The sequence below is a fragment of the Triticum aestivum genome, chromosome 6A (genome assembly GCF_018294505.1).
Source record: "Triticum aestivum cultivar Chinese Spring chromosome 6A, IWGSC CS RefSeq v2.1, whole genome shotgun sequence".
Lineage (NCBI taxonomy): Eukaryota > Viridiplantae > Streptophyta > Magnoliopsida > Poales > Poaceae > Triticum > Triticum aestivum.
Window position 1 is genome coordinate 449,658,092 of NC_057809.1, and position 17,518 is coordinate 449,675,609.

Consider the following 17,518-nt stretch of genomic DNA (forward strand, 5'->3'; position numbering starts at 1 on the left):
ATGCAATCTTATGAAGAAAAACTTGAGTTGGAAGTTTCTATCCCTAGAAAACTTTATGATGAGTGGGAACCAACTATTAAAATTAATATTAAATATCATGAGTTCTATGCTTTATGTGATTTGGGTGCTAGTGTTTCCACGATTCCAAATACTTTGTGTGATTTGTTAGGTTTCCGTGATTTTGATGATTGCTCTTTAAACTTGCACCTTGCGGATTCCACTATTAAGAAACCAATGGGAAGGATCAATGATGTTCTTATTGTAGAAAATAGGAATTATGTGCCCATGGATTTTATTGTTCTTGACATAGATTGCAATCCTTCATGCCCTATTATCCTTGGTAGACCTTTCCTTAGAACGATTGGTGCAATTATTGATATGAAGGAAGGAAATATTAGATTCCAATTTCCGTTAAGGAAAGGCATGGAACACTTTCCTAGAAATAAAATTAAATTACCTTATGAAACTATTATGAGAGCCACTTATGGATTGCCTACCAAGCTTTTTATGCCTAGCTAGGGGCGTTAAACGATAGCGCTTGTTAGGAGGCAACCCAATTTTATTTTTATTCCTTGCTTTTTGCTCCTGTTTAGTAATAAATAATTTACCTAGCCTCTGTTTTAGTTGTGTTTTTTGTGTTTAATTAGTGTGTGTGCCAAGTAGAACCGTTGGGAAGACTTGGAGAAAGTCTTGTTATCTTGCTGTAAAAAACAGAAACTTTAGCGCTCACGAGAACTGCTGCCATTTTTATTTGGAAAGTACTATTTAGTTAATTATTTTTTCAGATGATTAATAGATAAATTCCTCACGTCCAGCAATTTATTTTAGAATTTTTGGGGTTCCAGATCTTGCGCTAGCTACAGATTACTACAGACTGTTCTGTTTTTGACAGATTCTGTTTTTCGTTAGTTGTTTGCTTATTTTGATGAATCTATGGCTAGTAAAATAGTTTATAAACCATAGAGAAGTTGTAATACAGTAGGTTCAACACCAATATAAATAAAGAATGAGTTCATTACAGTACCTTGAAGTGGTCTTTTGTTTTCTTTCGCTAACAGAGCTCACGAGATTTTCTACTTTAAGTTTTGTGTTGTGAAGTTTTCAAGTTTTGGGTAAAGATTTGATGGGTTATGGAACAAGGAGTGGCAGGAGAATAAGCTTGGGGATGCCCATGGCACCCCCAATATAATCTAAGGACACCTAAAAGCCAAAGCTTGGGGATGCCGCGGAAGGCATCCCCTTTTTCGTCTACTTCCATCAGTAACTTTACTTGGAGCTATATTTTTATTCACCACATGATATGTGTTTTGCTTGGAGCGTCTTGTATGATTTGAGTCTTTGCTTTTTAGTTTACCACAATCATCCTTGATCTACACACCTTTTGAGAGAGCCATACATGATTTGGAATTTGTTAGAATACTCTATGTGCTTCACTTATATCTTTTGAGTTATATAGTTTTGCTCTAGTACTTCACTTATATCTTTTAGAGCACGGTGGTGGATTTGTTTTATAGAAACTATTGATCTCTCATTCTTCACTTAGATTATTTTGAGAGTCTTAAATACCATGGTAATTTGCTTAAATAATCCTAATATTCTAGGTATTCAAGATTAGTAAAAAATTTCTTATAAGTGTTTTGAATACTAAGAGAAGTTTGATGCTTGATGATTGTTTTGAGATATGGAAGTAATAATATCAAAGTCGTGCTAGTTGAGTAGTTGTGAATTTGAGAAATGCTTGTGTTGAAGTTTGCAAGTCCCGTAGCATGCACGTATGGTAAACGTTATGTAACAAATTTGAAACATGAGGTGTTCTTTGATTGTCCTCCTTATGACTGGCGGTCGGGGACAAGCGACGGTCTTTTCCTACCAATCTATCCCCCTAGGAGCATGCACATAGTGCTTGGTTTTTGATGACTTGTAGATTTTTGCAATAAGTATGTGAGTTCTTTATGACTAATGTTGAGTCCATGGATTATACGCACTCTCACCCTTCCATCATTGCTAGCCTCTTCGGTACCGTGCATTGCCCTTTCTCACATTGAGAGTTGGTGCAAACTTCGCCGGTGCATCCAAACCCCATGATACGATACGCTCTTTCACACATAAACCTCCTTATATCTTCCTCAAAACAGCCACCATACCTACCTATTATGGCATTTCCATAGCCATTCCGAGATATATTGCCATGCAACTTTCCACCATTCCGTTTATCATGACACATTCATCATTGTCATATTGCTTAGCATGATCATGTAGTTTACATAGTATTTGTGGCAAAGCCACCGTTCATAATTCTTTCATACATGTCACTCTTGGTTCATTGCATATCTCGATACACCGCCGGAGGCATTCATATAGTCATCTTTTGTTCTAGCATCGAGTTGTAATCATTGAGTTGTAAATAAATAGAAGTGTGATGATCATCATTTTCTAGAGCATTATCCCAAGTGAGGAATTAAAAAAGGGGGAGAGAAAGGCCATAAAAAAGAAGAGGAGGCCCAAAAAGGGAGAGAAAAAGAGAGAAGGGACAATGCTACTATCCTTTGCCACACTTGTGCTTCAAAGTAGCACCATAATCTTCATGATAGAGAGTCTTTTGTTTTGTCACTTTCATATACTAGTGGGAATTTTCCATTATAGAACTTGGCTTGTATATTCCAACAATGGGCCCCCTCAAGTGCCCTAGGTCTTCGTGAGCAAGCAAGTTGGATGCACACCCACTTAGTTTTTTTTCTTGAGCTTTCATACATTTATAGCTCTAGTGCATCCGTTGCATGGCAATACCTACTCCTTGCATTAACATCAATCGATGGGCATCTCCATAGCCCATTGATTAGCCTCGTTGATGTGAGATTTTCTCCTTTTTTGTCTTCTCCACATAAACCCCATCATCATATTCTATTTCACCCATAGTGCTATGTCCATGGCTCGCGCTCATATATTGCGTGAAAGTTTATAGGTTTGAGATTACTAAAGTATGAAACAATTGCTTGGCTTGTCATCGGGGTTGTGCATGATGAGAGCATTCTTGTGTGACGAAAATGGAGCATGACTAAACTATATGATTTTGTAGGGATGAACTTTCTTTGACCATGTTATTTTGATAAGACATAATTGCTTAGTTAGTATGCTTGAAGTATTATTATTTTTATGTCAATATGAACTTTTATCTTGAATCTTTCGGATCTGAATATTCATACCACAATTAAGAAGAAATACATTAAAATTATGCCAAGTAGCACTCCGCATCAAAATTACCTTTTTTATCATTTACCTACTTGAGGACGAGTAGGAATTAAACTTGGGGATGCTTGATACGTCTCCAACGTGTTGGAAATATGCCCTAGAGGCAATAATAAATTGGTTATTATTATATTTCTTTGTTCATGATGATTGTTTATTGTCCATGCTATAATTGTATTGATAGGAAACTCAGATACATGTGTGGATATATAGACAACACCATGTCCCTAGTAAGCCTCTAGTTGACTAGCTCGTTGATCAATAGATGGTTACGGTTTCCTGACCATGGACATTGGATGTCGTTGATAACGGGATCACGTCATTAGGAGAATGATGTGATGGACAAGACCCAATCCTAAGCCTAGCACAAAGATCGTGTAGTTCGTATGCTAAAGCTTTTCTAATGTCAAGTATCTTTTCCTTAGACCATGAGATTGTGCAACTCCCGGATACCGTAGGAATGCTTTGGGTGTACCAAATGTCACAACGTAACTGGGTGGCTATAAAGGTGCATTACAGGTATCTCCGAAAGTGTCTGTTGGGTTGGCACGAATCGAGACTGGGATTTGTCACTCTGTGTAAACGGAGAGGTATCTCTGGGCCCACTCGGTAGGACATCATCATAATGTGCACAATGTGATCAAGGAGTTGATCACGGGATGATGTGTTACGGAACGAGTAAAGAGACTTGCCGGTAACGAGATTGAACAAGGTATCGGTATATCGACGATCGAATCTCGGGCAAGTACAATACCGTTAGACAAAGGGAATTGTATACGAGATCGATTGAGTCCTTGACATCGTGGTTCATCCGATGAGATCATCGTGGAACATGTGGGAGCCAACATGGGTATCCAGATCCCGCTGTTGGTTATTGACCGGAGAACGTCTCGGTCATGTCTGCATGGTTCCCGAACCCGTAGGGTCTACACACTTAAGGTTCGATGACGCTAGGGTTATAAAGGAAGCTTGTATGTGGTTACCGAATGTTGTTCGGAGTCCCGAATGAGATCCCGGACGTCACGAGGAGTTCCGGAATGGTCCGGAGGTAAAGATTTATATATGGGAAGTCCTGTTTTGGTCACCGGAAAAAGTTTCGGGTTTTATCGGTAACGTACCGGGACCACCGGGAGGGTCCCGGGGGTCCACCAAGTGGGGCCACCGGCCCCGGAGGCTTGCATGGGCCTAGATTGGAAAGGGACCAGCCCCAGAGTGGGCTGGTGCGCCTCCCACCCTTGCCCAAGGCGCAACTAGGAGGGGAGAGGGCAACCCCTAGGGCAGATGGGCCCTAAGGCCCACCCCAGGCGCGCCTCCCCTCTCTCCCCCTCTTGGCCGCCCCCCAAGTCCCATCTAGGGCTGGCCGCACCCCTTGGGGTGGGAAACCCTAAAGGGGGCGCAGCCCCCCCTTTCCCCCTATATATACTTGAGGTTTTGGGCTGTCATACACATGAGAACCTCTCCCTCTTGGTGCAGCCCTACCTCTCTCCCTACTCCTCCTCTCCCGCGGTGCTTGGCGAAGCCCTGCAGGATTGCCACGCTCCTCCATCACCACCACGCCGTTGTGCTACTGCTGGATGGAGTCTTCCTCAACCTCTCCCTCTCTCCTTGCTGGATCAAGGCATGGGAGACGTCACCGGGCTGTACGTGTGTTGAACGCGGAGGTGCTATCCGTTCAGCACTTGGTCATCGGTGATTTGGATCACGACGAGTACGACTCCTTCAACCCCGTTCTCTTGAACGCTTCCGCTTAGCGATCTACAAGGGTATGTAGATGCACTCTTTTCCCCTCGTTGCTAGTTTCTCCATAGATAGATCTTGGTGACACGTAGGAAAATTTTGAATTTCTGCTACGTTCCCCAACAGTGGTATCAGAGCTAGGTCTATTGCGTAGATTCTTTGCACGAGTAGAACACAAAGTAGTTGTGGGCGTTGATTTTGTTCAATATGCTTACCGTTACTAGTCCAATCTTGTTTCGACGGTATTGTGGGATGAAGCGGCCCGGACCGACCTTACACGTACTCTTACGTGAGACAGGTTCCACCGACTGACATGCACTTGGTGCATAAGGTGGCTAGCGGGTGCCAGTCTCTCCCACTTTAGTCGGAACGGATTCGATGAAAAGGGTCCTTATGAAGGGTAAATAGCAATTGGCATATCACGTTGTGGTTTTGCGTAGGTAAGAAACGTTCTTGCTAGAAACCCATAGCAGCCACGTAAAACATGCAAACAACAATTAGAGGACGTCTAACTTGTTTTTGCAGGGTATGCTATGTGATGTGATATGGCCAAGAAGAATGTGATGAATATATGTGATGTATGAGATTGATCATGTTCTTGTAATAGGATTCACGACTTGCATGTCGATGAGTATGACAACCGGCAGGAGCCATAGGAGTTGTCTTAAATTTATTGTATGACCTGCGTGTCATTAAACAACGCCATGTAATTACTTTACTTTATTGCTAACTGGTAGCCATAGTAGTAGAAGTAATAGTTGGCGAGACAACTTCATGAAGACACGATGATGGAGATCATGATGATGGAGATCATGGTGTCATGCCGGTGACGATGATGATCATGGAGCCCCGAAGATGGAGATCAAAAGGAGCAAAATGATATTGGCCATATCATGTCACTATTTGATTGCATGTGATGTTTATCATGTTTATGCATCTTGTTTACTTAGAACGACGGTAGTAAATAAGATGATCCCTTACAACAATTTCAAGAAGTGTTCTCCCCTAACTGTGCACCGTTGCTACAGTTCGTCGTTTCGAAGCACCACGTGATGATCGGGTGTGATAGATCCTTACGTTCACATACAACGGGTGTAAGACAGATTTACACATGCAATACACTTAGGGTTAACTTGACGAGCCTAGCATGTACAGACATGGCCTTGGAACACGGAGACCGAAAGGTCGAGCATGAGTCGTATAGTAGATATGATCAACATGAAGATGTTCACCGATGATGACTAGTCCGTCTCACGTGATGATCGGACACGGCCTAGTTGACTCGGATCATGTAATCACTTCGATGACTAGAGGGGTGTCTATCTGAGTGGGAGTTCATAAGATGGACTTAATTATCTGAACATAGTCAAAAGGATTTTGCAAATTATGTCGTAGCTCGCGCTTTAGTTCTACTGTTTTAGATATGTTCCTAGAGAAAATATAGTTGAAAGTTGAAAGTAGCAATTATGCGAACAGTAGAAAGCTTATGTCCTTAATGCACCGCTCAGTGTGCCGAACCCCAAACGTCGTTTGTGGATGTTGCGAACATCGGACATACACATTTTGATAACTACGTGATAGTTCAGTTAAACGGTTTAGAGTTGAGGCACTAAAGATGTTTTCGAAACATCGCGGAACATATGAGATGTTTCAAGGGCTGAAATTGGGATTTCAGGCTCGTGCCCACGTCAAGAGGTATGAGACCTCCGACGATTTTCTTAGCCTGCAAACTAAGGGAGAAAAGCTCAATCGTTGAGCTTGTGCTCAGATTGTCTGAGTGCAACAATCACTTGAATCGAGTGGGAGTTGATCTTCCAGATGAGATAGTGATGTTTCCCCAAAGTCATTGCCACCAAGCTGCTAGAGCTTCGTGATGAACTATAACATATCAGCGATAGATATGATGATCCTTGAAATATTCGTGACGTTTGACACCGCGAAAGTAGAAATCAAGAAGGAGCATCAATTGTTGATGGTTGGTGAAACCACTAGTTTCAAGAAGGGCAAGGGAACAAAGGGATACTTCATGAAACGGCAATTCAGCTGCTGCTCTAGTGAAGAAACCCAAGGTTGAACCCAAACCCGAGACTAAGTGCTTCTGTAATAAAGGGAACAGCCACTGGAGCAGAATTACCCTAGATACTTGGTAGATGAGAAGGCTGGCAAGGTCGATAGAAGTATATTGGATATGCATTGTGTTGATGTGTACTTTACTAGTACTCCTAGTAGCACCAGGGTATTAGATACCGGTTCGGTTGCTAAGTGTTAGTAACTCAAAATAAAAGCTACGGAATAAAACGGAGACTAGCTAAAGGTGAGCTGACGATATGTGTTGGAAATGTTTCCAATGTTGATATGATCAAGCATCGCACGCTCCCTCTACCATCGAGATTGGTGTTAAAACCTGAATAATTGTTATTTGGTGTTTGCGTTGAGCATAGACATGATTGGATTATGACTATCGCAATACGGTTATTCATTTAAAGAGAATAATGGTTACTCTATTTATTTGAATAAAACCTTCAATGGTCTTGCACCTAAAGGAATGGTTTATTGAATCTCGATCGTAGTGATACACATTTTCATGCCAAAAGATATAAGATAGTAATGATAGTACCACTTACTTGTGGCACTGCCACGTAAGTCATATCGGTATAAAATGCATGAAGAAGCTCCATGTTGATGGATCTTTGGACTCACTCATTTTTTAAAAAGTTTGAGACATGCGAACCATGTCTATTGGTGTATATGCATGAAGAAACTCCATGCAAATGGACCGTTTGAACTCACTTGATTTTGAATCACTTGAGACATGCAAATCATACCACATGGGCAAGATGACTGAAAGCCTCGTTTTAGTAAGACAGAACAAGATAGCAACTTGTTGGAAGTAACACATTTTGATGTGTGCAGTCCAATGAGTGCTGAGGCATGCAGTGAATATCGTTATGTTCTTACTTCACAGATGATTCGAGTAGATGTTGAGAATATTTACTTGATGAAACACAAGTCTGAATTATTGAATGGTTCAAGTAATTTCAGAGTGAAGTAGAAGATCATTGTGACAAGAGGATAAAATGTCTATGATATGATCATAGAGATGAATATCTGAGTTACGAGTTTTGGCACGCAATTAAGACATTGTGGAAATTGTTTCACAATTAATACCGCCTGGAACACCATAGTGTGATGGTGTGTCCGAACATCATAGTTGCACCCTATTGGATATGGTGGGTACCATGATGTCTCTTATCGAATTACCACTATCGTTCATGGGTTAGGCATTAGAGACACCCGCACTCACTTTAATAGGGTACCACGTAATTCCGTTGAGATGACACCGTGAGAACTATGGTTTAGAGAAACCTATGCTGTCATTTCTTAAAGGTTTGGGGCTGCGACGCTTATGTGAAAAAATTTCAGGTTGATAAGCTCGAACCCAAAGCGGATAAAATGCATCTTCATAGGACACCCAAAATAGTTGGGTATACCTCCTAATTCAGATCCGAAGCAATAGGGATTGTTTCTTCAATCGGGTCCTTTCTCGAGGAAAGGTTTCTCTCGAAAGAGTTGAGTGGGAGGATGGTGGAGACTTGATGAGGTTATTGAACCATCACTTCAACTAGTGTGTAGCAGGGCATAGGAAGTTGTTCCTGTGGCACCTACACCAATTGAAGTAGAAGCTTATGATAGTGATCATGAAGTTTTGGATCAAGTCACTACCGTACCTCGTAGGGTGACAAGGATGCGTACCACTTCAGAGTGGTACGGTAATCCTGTCTTGAAGGTCATGTTGCTAGACAACAATGAACCTACGAGCTATGGAGAAGCGATGGTGGGCCCATATTCCGACAAATGTTTAGAAGACATGAAATCCGAGATAGGATCCATGTATCAGAACAAAGCATGGACTTTGGTGGACTTGCCCAATGATCGGCAAGCCATTGAGATAAATGGATCTTTTAAGAAGAAGACGAACGTGGATGGTAATGTCACCATCTATGAAGCTCGACTTGTGGCGAAGAGTTTTTCACAAGTTCAAGGAGTTGACTACGATGAGATTTTCTCATCCGTAGCGATGCTTAAGTCCGTCGGAATCATGTTAGCATAAGCTGCATTTATGAAATCTGGCAGATGGATGTCAAAACGAGTTTCCTTACCAACTTTCGTAAGGAAAGGTTGTATGTGATACAATCAGAAGTTTTGTCGATCCTAAGGATGCTAAAAGGTATGCTAGCTCCAGCAATCCTTCTAAGGACTGGAGTAAGCATCTCGGAGTTGGAATGTGCGCTTTGATGAGATGATCAAAGATTTTGGGTTTATACAAAGTTCATGAGAAACTTGTATTTCCAAAGAAGTGAGTGGGATCACTATAGAATTTCTGATGAGTATATGTTGTTGACATGTTGATGATCAGAAATGATTTTCTAGAAAGCATATAGGGTTATTTGAAAGGTGTTTTTCAATAGAAAACCTGGATTAAGCTACTTGAACATTGAGCATCAAGATCTATAAGGATAGATCGAAATGCTTAATAATACTTTCAAATGAGCACATACCTTGACATGATCTTGAAGGTGTTCAAGATGGATCAGTCAAAGAAGAAGTTCTTGCCTGAGTTGTAAGGTACGAAGTTAAGACTTAAAGCTCGACCTCGGCAGAAAAGAGAGAAAGGACGAAGGTCGTCCCCTATGCTTTAGACGTAGGCTCTACAGTATGCTATGCTGTGTACCTTGCCACATGTCTGGCAAGAGAGTACAAAGGTGATCAAGGAGTGGATCATCAGATAGCGGTCAAAGTTATCCTTAGAGGAATAAGGATATGATTCTCGATTACGGAGGTGATAAAAAGTTCGACGTAAAGAGTTACGACGATGCAAGCTTAACACCTATCCGGATAGCTCTGAGTAGAGATACCGGATACGTATAATGGAGAAACAATTTAGAATAGCTCCAAGTAGAACAGTTATTTGGAATAGCTCCAAATAGAGCGTGGTAGCTGCATCTAGGAGATGACATAAAGATTTGTAAAGCACACACGGATCTGAAAGGTTCAGACCCGTTGACTAAAACCTCTCTCACAAGCAACATGATCAAATCCAGAACTCATTGAGTGTTAATCACATAGTGATGTGAACTAGATTATTGACTCTAGTAAACTCTTTGGATGTTGGTTACATGGCGATGTGACCTGTGAGTGTTAATCACATGGCGATGTGAACTAGATTATTGACTCTAGTGCAAGTGGGAGACTGTTGGAAATATGCCCTAGAGGCAATAATAAATTGGTTATTATTATATTTCTTTGTTCATGATGATCGTTTATTGTCCATGATATAATTGTATTGATAGGAAACTCAGATACATGTGTGGATATATAGACAACACCATGTCCCTAGTAAGCCTCTAGTTGACTAGCTCGTTGATCAATAGATGGTTACGGTTTCCTGACCATGGACATTGGATGTCGTTGATAACGGGATCACGTCATTAGAAGAATGATGTGATGGACAAGACCCAATCCTAAGCCTATCACAAAGATTGTGTAGTTCGTATGCTAAAGCTTTTCTAATGTCAAGTATCTTTTCCTTAGACCATGAGATTGTGCAACTCCCGGATACCGTAGGAATGCTTTGGTGTACCAAACGTCACAACGTAACTGGGTGGCTATAAAGGTGCATTACAGGTATCTCCGAAAGTGTCTGTTGGGTTGGCACGAATCGAGACTGGGATTTGTCACTCCGTGTAAACGGAGAGGTATCTCTAGGCCCACTCGGTAGGACATCATCATAATGTGCACAATGTGATCAAGGAGTTGATCACGGGATGATGTGTTACGGAATGAGTAAAGAGACTTGCCGGTAACAAGATTGAACAAGGTATCGGTATACCGACGATCGAATCTCGGGCAAGTACAATACCGTTAGACAAAGGGAATTGTATACGGGATCGATTGAGTTCTTGACATCGTGGTTCATCCGATGAGATCATCGTGGAACATGTGGGAGCCAACATGGGTATCCAGATCCCGCTGTTGGTTATTGACCGGAGAACGTCTCGGTCATGTCTGCATGGTTCCCGAACCTGTAGGGTCTACACACTTAAGGTTCGATGACGCTAGGGTTATAAAGGAAGCTTGTATGTGGTTACCGAATGTTGTTCGGAGTCCCGGATGAGATCCCGGACGTCACGAGGAGTTCCGGAATGGTCCGGAGGTAAAGATTTATATATGGGAAGTCCTATTTTGGTCACTGGAAAAAGTTTCGGGTTTTATCGGTAACGTACCGGGACCACCGGGAGGGTCCCGGGGGTCCACCAAGTGGGGCCACCGGCCCCGGAGGCTTGCATGGGCCTAGAGTGGAAAGGGACCAGCCCCAGAGTGGGCTGGTGGGCCTCCCACCCTTGCCCAAGGCGCAACTAGGAGGGGAGAGGGCAAACCCTAGGGCAGATGGGCCCTAAGGCCCACCCCAGGCGCGCCTCCCCTCTCTCCCCCTCTTGGCCGCCCCCCAAGTCCCATCTAGGGCTGGCCGCACCCCTTGGGGTGGGAAACCCTAAAGGGGGCGCAGCCCCCCCTTTCCCCCTATATATACTTGAGGTTTTGGGCTGTCATACACATGAGAACCTCTCCCTCTTGGTGCAGCCCTACCTCTCTCCCTACTCCTCCTCTCCTGCGGTGCTTGGCGGAGCCCTGCAGGATTGCCACGCTCCTCCATCACCACCACGCCGTTGTGCTGCTGCTGGATGGAGTCTTCCTCAACCTCTCCCTCTCTCCTTGCTGGATCAAGGCATGGGAGACGTCACCGGGCTGTACGTGTGTTGAACGCGGAGGTGCTGTCCGTTCAGCACTTGGTCATCGGTGATTTGGATCACGACGAGTACGACTCCTTCAACCCCGTTCTCTTGAACGCTTCCGCTTAGCGATCTACAAGGGTATGTAGATGCACTCTTTTCCCCTCGTTGCTAGTTTCTCCATAGATAGATCTTGGTGACACATAGGAAAATTTTGAATTTCTGCTACGTTCCCCAACACAATGTATCTATAATTTTTGATTGCTCCATGCTATATTATCTACTGTTTTGGACATTATTGGGCTTTATTATCCACTTTTATAGTATTTTTGGGACTAACCTATTAACCGGAGGCCCAGCCCAGAATTGCTGTTTTTTTGCCTATTTCAGAGTTTCGCAGAAAAGGAATCTCAAACGGAGTCCAAGCGGAATGAAACCTTCGGGAACGTGATTTTCGGAACAAACATGATCCAGGAGACTTGGACCCTACGTCAAGAAATAAAGGAGGAAGCCACGAGGTAGGGGGCGCGCCTACCCCCCCTAGGCGCGCCCTCCACCCTCGTGGGCCCCCTGTTGCTCCACCGACGTACTCCTTCCTCCTATATATACCTACGTACACCCAAACGATCAGATACGGAGCCAAAAACCTAATCCCACCGCCGCAACCTTCTGTATCCACGAGATTCCATCTTGGGGCCTGTTCCGGAGCTCCGCCGGAGGGGGCATCCATCACGGAGGGCTTCTACATCAACACCATAGCCTTTGCGATGAAGTGTGAGTAGTTTACCTCAGACCTTCGGGTCCATAGTTATTAGCTAGATGGCTTCTTCTCTCTTTTTGGATCTCAATACAATGATCTCCCCCTCTCTTGTGGAGATCTATTCAATATAATCTTCTTTTTGCGGTGTGTTTGTTGAGATCGATGAATTGTGGGTTTATGATCAAGATTATCTATGAACAATATTTGAATCTTCTCTGAATTCTTTTATGTATGATTGGTTATCTTTGCAAGTCTCTTCGAATTATCAATTTGGTTTGGCCTACTAGATTGATCTTTTTTGCAATGGGAGAAGTGCTTAGCTTTGGGTTCAATCTTGCGGTGTCCTTTCCAGTGACAGTAGGGGCAGCAAGGCACGTATTGTATTGTTGCCATCAAGGATAACAAGATGGTTTTTTTTATCATATTGCATGAACTTATCCCTCTACATCATGTCATCTTGCTTAAGGCGTTACTCTGTTTTCATGAACTTAATACTCTAGATGCAGGCTGGATAGCGGTCGATGAGTGGAGTAATAGTAGTAGATGCAGGTAGGAGTCGGTCTACTTGTCTCGGACGTGATGCCTATATACATGATCATACCTAGATATTCTCATAACTATGCTCAATTATGTCAATTGCTCAACTGTAATTCGTTCACCCACCGTAAAATACTTATGCTCTTGAGAGAAGCCACTAGTGAAACCTATGGCCCCCGGGTCTATCTTCATCATATTAATCTTCCAATACTTAGTTATTTCCTTTGCTTTTATTTTACTTTGCATCTTTATCACAAAAATACCAAAAATATTATCCTATCATATCTATCAGATCTCACTCGCGTAAGTGACCGTGAAGGGATTGACAACCCCTTATCGCGTTGGTTGCGAGGAGTTATTTGTTTTGTGCAGGTACAAGGGACTCGCGTGTAGCCTCCTACTGGATTGATACCTTGGTTCTCAAAAACTGATGGAAGTACTTACACTACATTGCTGCGTCATCCTTTCCTCTTCAAGGAAATCGAACGCAGTGCTCAAGAGGTAGCAAGGGGCTTGCCTGGTTGCTCTGGTAAGAAGGAGGGGTCGTCAACACAGTAGTCGATCGGGGCACCAGCAGCGGCATTAGTCTCGTAGTCTACCGGAGAGAAGAGGGGGAAGAAACAATGAATATAATGCAAATAGATGCATAACGATGCATGACATGACAACGAGCGGTGCTAGGCGTGCCTTAACACGGTAGGAGGTGATACCGGCGAAGGGGGGAAACATCCGGAAAAAGTATTCCCGGTGTTTCATGTTTTCGGACAGCCGGACCGAAGGGAGAAAGTTGCATGTTCGCTATGCTAGGAATGTGTGGCGGACGAACGGGCTACGTATCCGGATTCGTCTCGTCGTTCTGAGCAACTTTCATGTATAAAACTTTTTCATTTTACTTACAGATTATTTTATATGAATTTCTAAAGCTTTAATAATATTCTAGAATTTTTGGAATTGTTTTAAATTTGAAAGTTAATTTCTAAAGTGCAGTCAGCTTTTGACTAGTCAAAAGGGATAGCATGGCCCACATGTCATTGTCATAGGTGTAGATTACTTAAGCTAAATTAATTTAAACTAGGGGGCCACATGGCATTGTTTATATAGACTAATTAGCACTAAATTGCATCCTATCTAAACTAGCCCTAATTAGTCCTAGCCTAATTAAACCATGGGCCGGCCGGTGGCATAGCCAGCCGTGGCTGTGTACACACACGCACACACACGCAACACATAGCTAGGGGTTACTTCTGTTCCCTGTTAACAGAACAAAGCATTTTGCGATTTTTATAAAATTTAATCCATGTCATATTTGAATTTGGTCCAATGGAATAATTTGGAGGTTGTCATGTGTACTCCCAACACAAGTTAATTTCAACGAAGTTAAACTTTGTTTGACCATAGTTTTGTTGCCATCCAGGAAGCTAAGAAGGTAGAAATAGCAAAAGCTAGCCAGCGCTACAGTAACATTCAGTTACTGCAGCGACAGCAGAGCAGCGGAACGCAGCGGCAGGAGTTAAGGAATAGCAGCGGCGGCAGCAGCTATGTATCCGTAGTAGTAACAAGAAGCAGCAGTAGGAAGCAAGCAACAGCAGCATAGTTTGAGCGGCAACAACATCAAAGGTAGCAGGCAGCGGGCGCGCACATGCAAGGAGGCTGTGGGCGCAACGCACGACGACGGAAGCGACGGGGTGCGGCCAGGGGATGTCCAGCGCACGGACGAACGCGGCCAGGGGGCGCAGCAGGGCGCGTACAGGGCACCGCGGCACGAGGCGCGAGCACGGACCGTGGCCAATGGACGGAGCTTGGGCGGCGTGGGGGGCGGCAAACGGTGTTGTGGAGAGGGGAAAAGGGGGGAACGGGCGGAGGCTCACCCCGGGGAGGCCGTGGACGAGCTCGCTGAGGCCGGGAGGCGCCGGTGATGGAGATCGACGGCGAATGGCGGGCGGCCGTGCGCGGAGAAGATAGTCGATGGCGGCGCACAGGGCTCTCCTAGCTTGAGACCTTAGTCGAGGGCAAAGGAGACGACGATGGAGGAGCGCCTGGATGTATTATCAAGCGTCGGGGAGGCCAGTGGACATGACGACGACGGCCACCATGGTGAGCAGCTCGGGCACGAATAAATTTTGAGGGAGAGAGAGGGAGCGAGGGGATAGCGAGGGCTAGGGTTCGTCCACTGGGTCGGGCTCCAGCTTAACTAGGTCAAGGGTGACAGCAGATGGTCGACACGCGCCCATCGACGACATGGACGGGCGCGCCAGCTCCACGCCATGGCTCCGCCTCTCTCTCGGTACATGGGTTGAGGAAAGGCCCTGGTGGTGGGCTGGGCCTGGCACAGTAGAAGGGATGGGCTAAGTGCACAGGGAGGGTTTTCCTTTTATTCCTTTCCTTTCTTTTTATGTTTCCTATATTCTTTACTGTTTTGCAAACTGTTAGGCCACAAAAATAGTTTTGTAAAATATCTAATGGTGCCACATCAATACTTTTCAATATTTAGCATTGCCATAGAAAGGTTTTGAGGCAAGATAATTTCATCTGAATTTTGTTCAAAAGAAATTGGATTAAAAAGGGCTCTTTAGGTACTGTTTTTGGGTGACAACTTTTAATTAAGCAAACAATTGACACAATTTTTATCCACCACAATTAACTATGGTTTATTTTCAACATTGGAAACAATTTAGTTTTACTGTTTGAAGAAATAATGTATTTAACTTTATTATAAATTTGAAACTGGCTTTGATTTTTATCAAGTGGAAATTGTCTTAGTTAAACGTGATGACACGGCACCATTAGTGTGAGGTCACTGTAGCTTAAATATCCGGGCGTCACAGCGGGGTACAGGTAGACCCGCGGTATGGAATGACAACAGTGGATCTGAATAATCTTGGATACACAGACGAACCATTCGTCCTAGCCAATGATGTGGCGCAGGTTTTCTATGTGAATGATATGTCTACCAAACCGACGAAAAAGAAAAGATAAGAAAGCGAATAGATCATACAATGAGCCAAAGCACCACATAGTTCTTTCAGGGAAAAGAGACATTGTGGGAGTGGAGAGCAAGGCAGACATGTTTAAAGATTATGAAAAGTTTTATGAAATTCCTCCCTTCAAAGTCAAGGCTGGCCCAAGCACCCTGTTCAACTATGAAGATTACCCATGGTTACAACACAATAAGTAGGGGTGGGCATAAAAACCGAGAACCGAAGACCGGAGCCGAAAAAACCAAGACCGAAGACGAAAATACCGAGAACCGAAGCTTCGGTTGTTTGCCCGGTCAGCATACCTGAGAAACCGAAATTGCTTCGGTGAATTCGGTCATTCCAGTCTGTTGACCGAATCACCCGAATTAACCGAAATGCTATGTTGTATTAAAGCCCAGCGTACAAAGGCCAACAGCCCATCCAAGTTCGTAAGAGTCCAACCACTACACGACGTTTTTTTAGCCTTATCTCTGCCACAAACACGCACAGCTCCTGCATCTTATCTTGTATTGGTTCGAGGCTTCACGCACGCACGTCATGAAGCGCAGGCGTCTCCGCTTCCGATCCCCACCTTGCGCAAAAACTAGCGGCGACCGATGCGCGCCTGCGGCCATGGCTCCTGCGCGGTGGCGCGGCGGCGGCCGGCGGTGCCCATGGCTCCTGCACGGTGGTGGACGGCGGCGCCCATGGCTCCTGTTCGGTGCCCGACGACGTCCATTGCTCCGATGTGGTCTTGGGCTCAGCCGGCTATACCGTTTTCTTTGTATCAGTCCCCACAACCATGTACACTATGTATGTTCGGATTGATTTTTGTCTGCTTGTTCTTGTTTTCTCCATGATTTGACTCGTGATTTCTTCCTCTCCTGCCAACACTGGGTCTCTTCGGTTACAACCGAGGACCGAACCGAATTCTGAGCGGACCGAAGTGTCGGTCATTGATTTTTCCAAAGACCGATCGGTCAGCCAAACCAGGAAACCGAATTTGTATATCAACCGAAGCACCGAACCGAACTACTCGGTTTAACCGAATACCCAGGCCTAACAATAAGCAAGGGACACACGCGAAGAAAAAGTGAAGACTTTCTCTCCACAACTATTCTGATGATGGCTTCGATTACACGAAGATAAAATGAAACCCCTTTCTAGTAGATGAGTTTTCGTCCGAAACCGTGATACTTCGAAAGAGATTCTCCATTTTGTACATGAAGTGCATCCAATTTTTGCCATAACCCTCTTAACTTTTTAACACATGCTATGTGGGTGAAATAATGATACCATGCCAAGTTTCAACCTTTTTAAAGTTCATTTGTAGTGCTTTTCAATTTCATGACCATTTAGCTAAAAATATCGGTAAATATCGACCATTAACTTGAAAGCAATAGGGTTGCTAGAAGTTTTGAAGTCGCACATCATAGTACAATTGTCGGTTTTCCGGTTAGAAACAACACGGGGACCAAGGAGTGAACGGATAT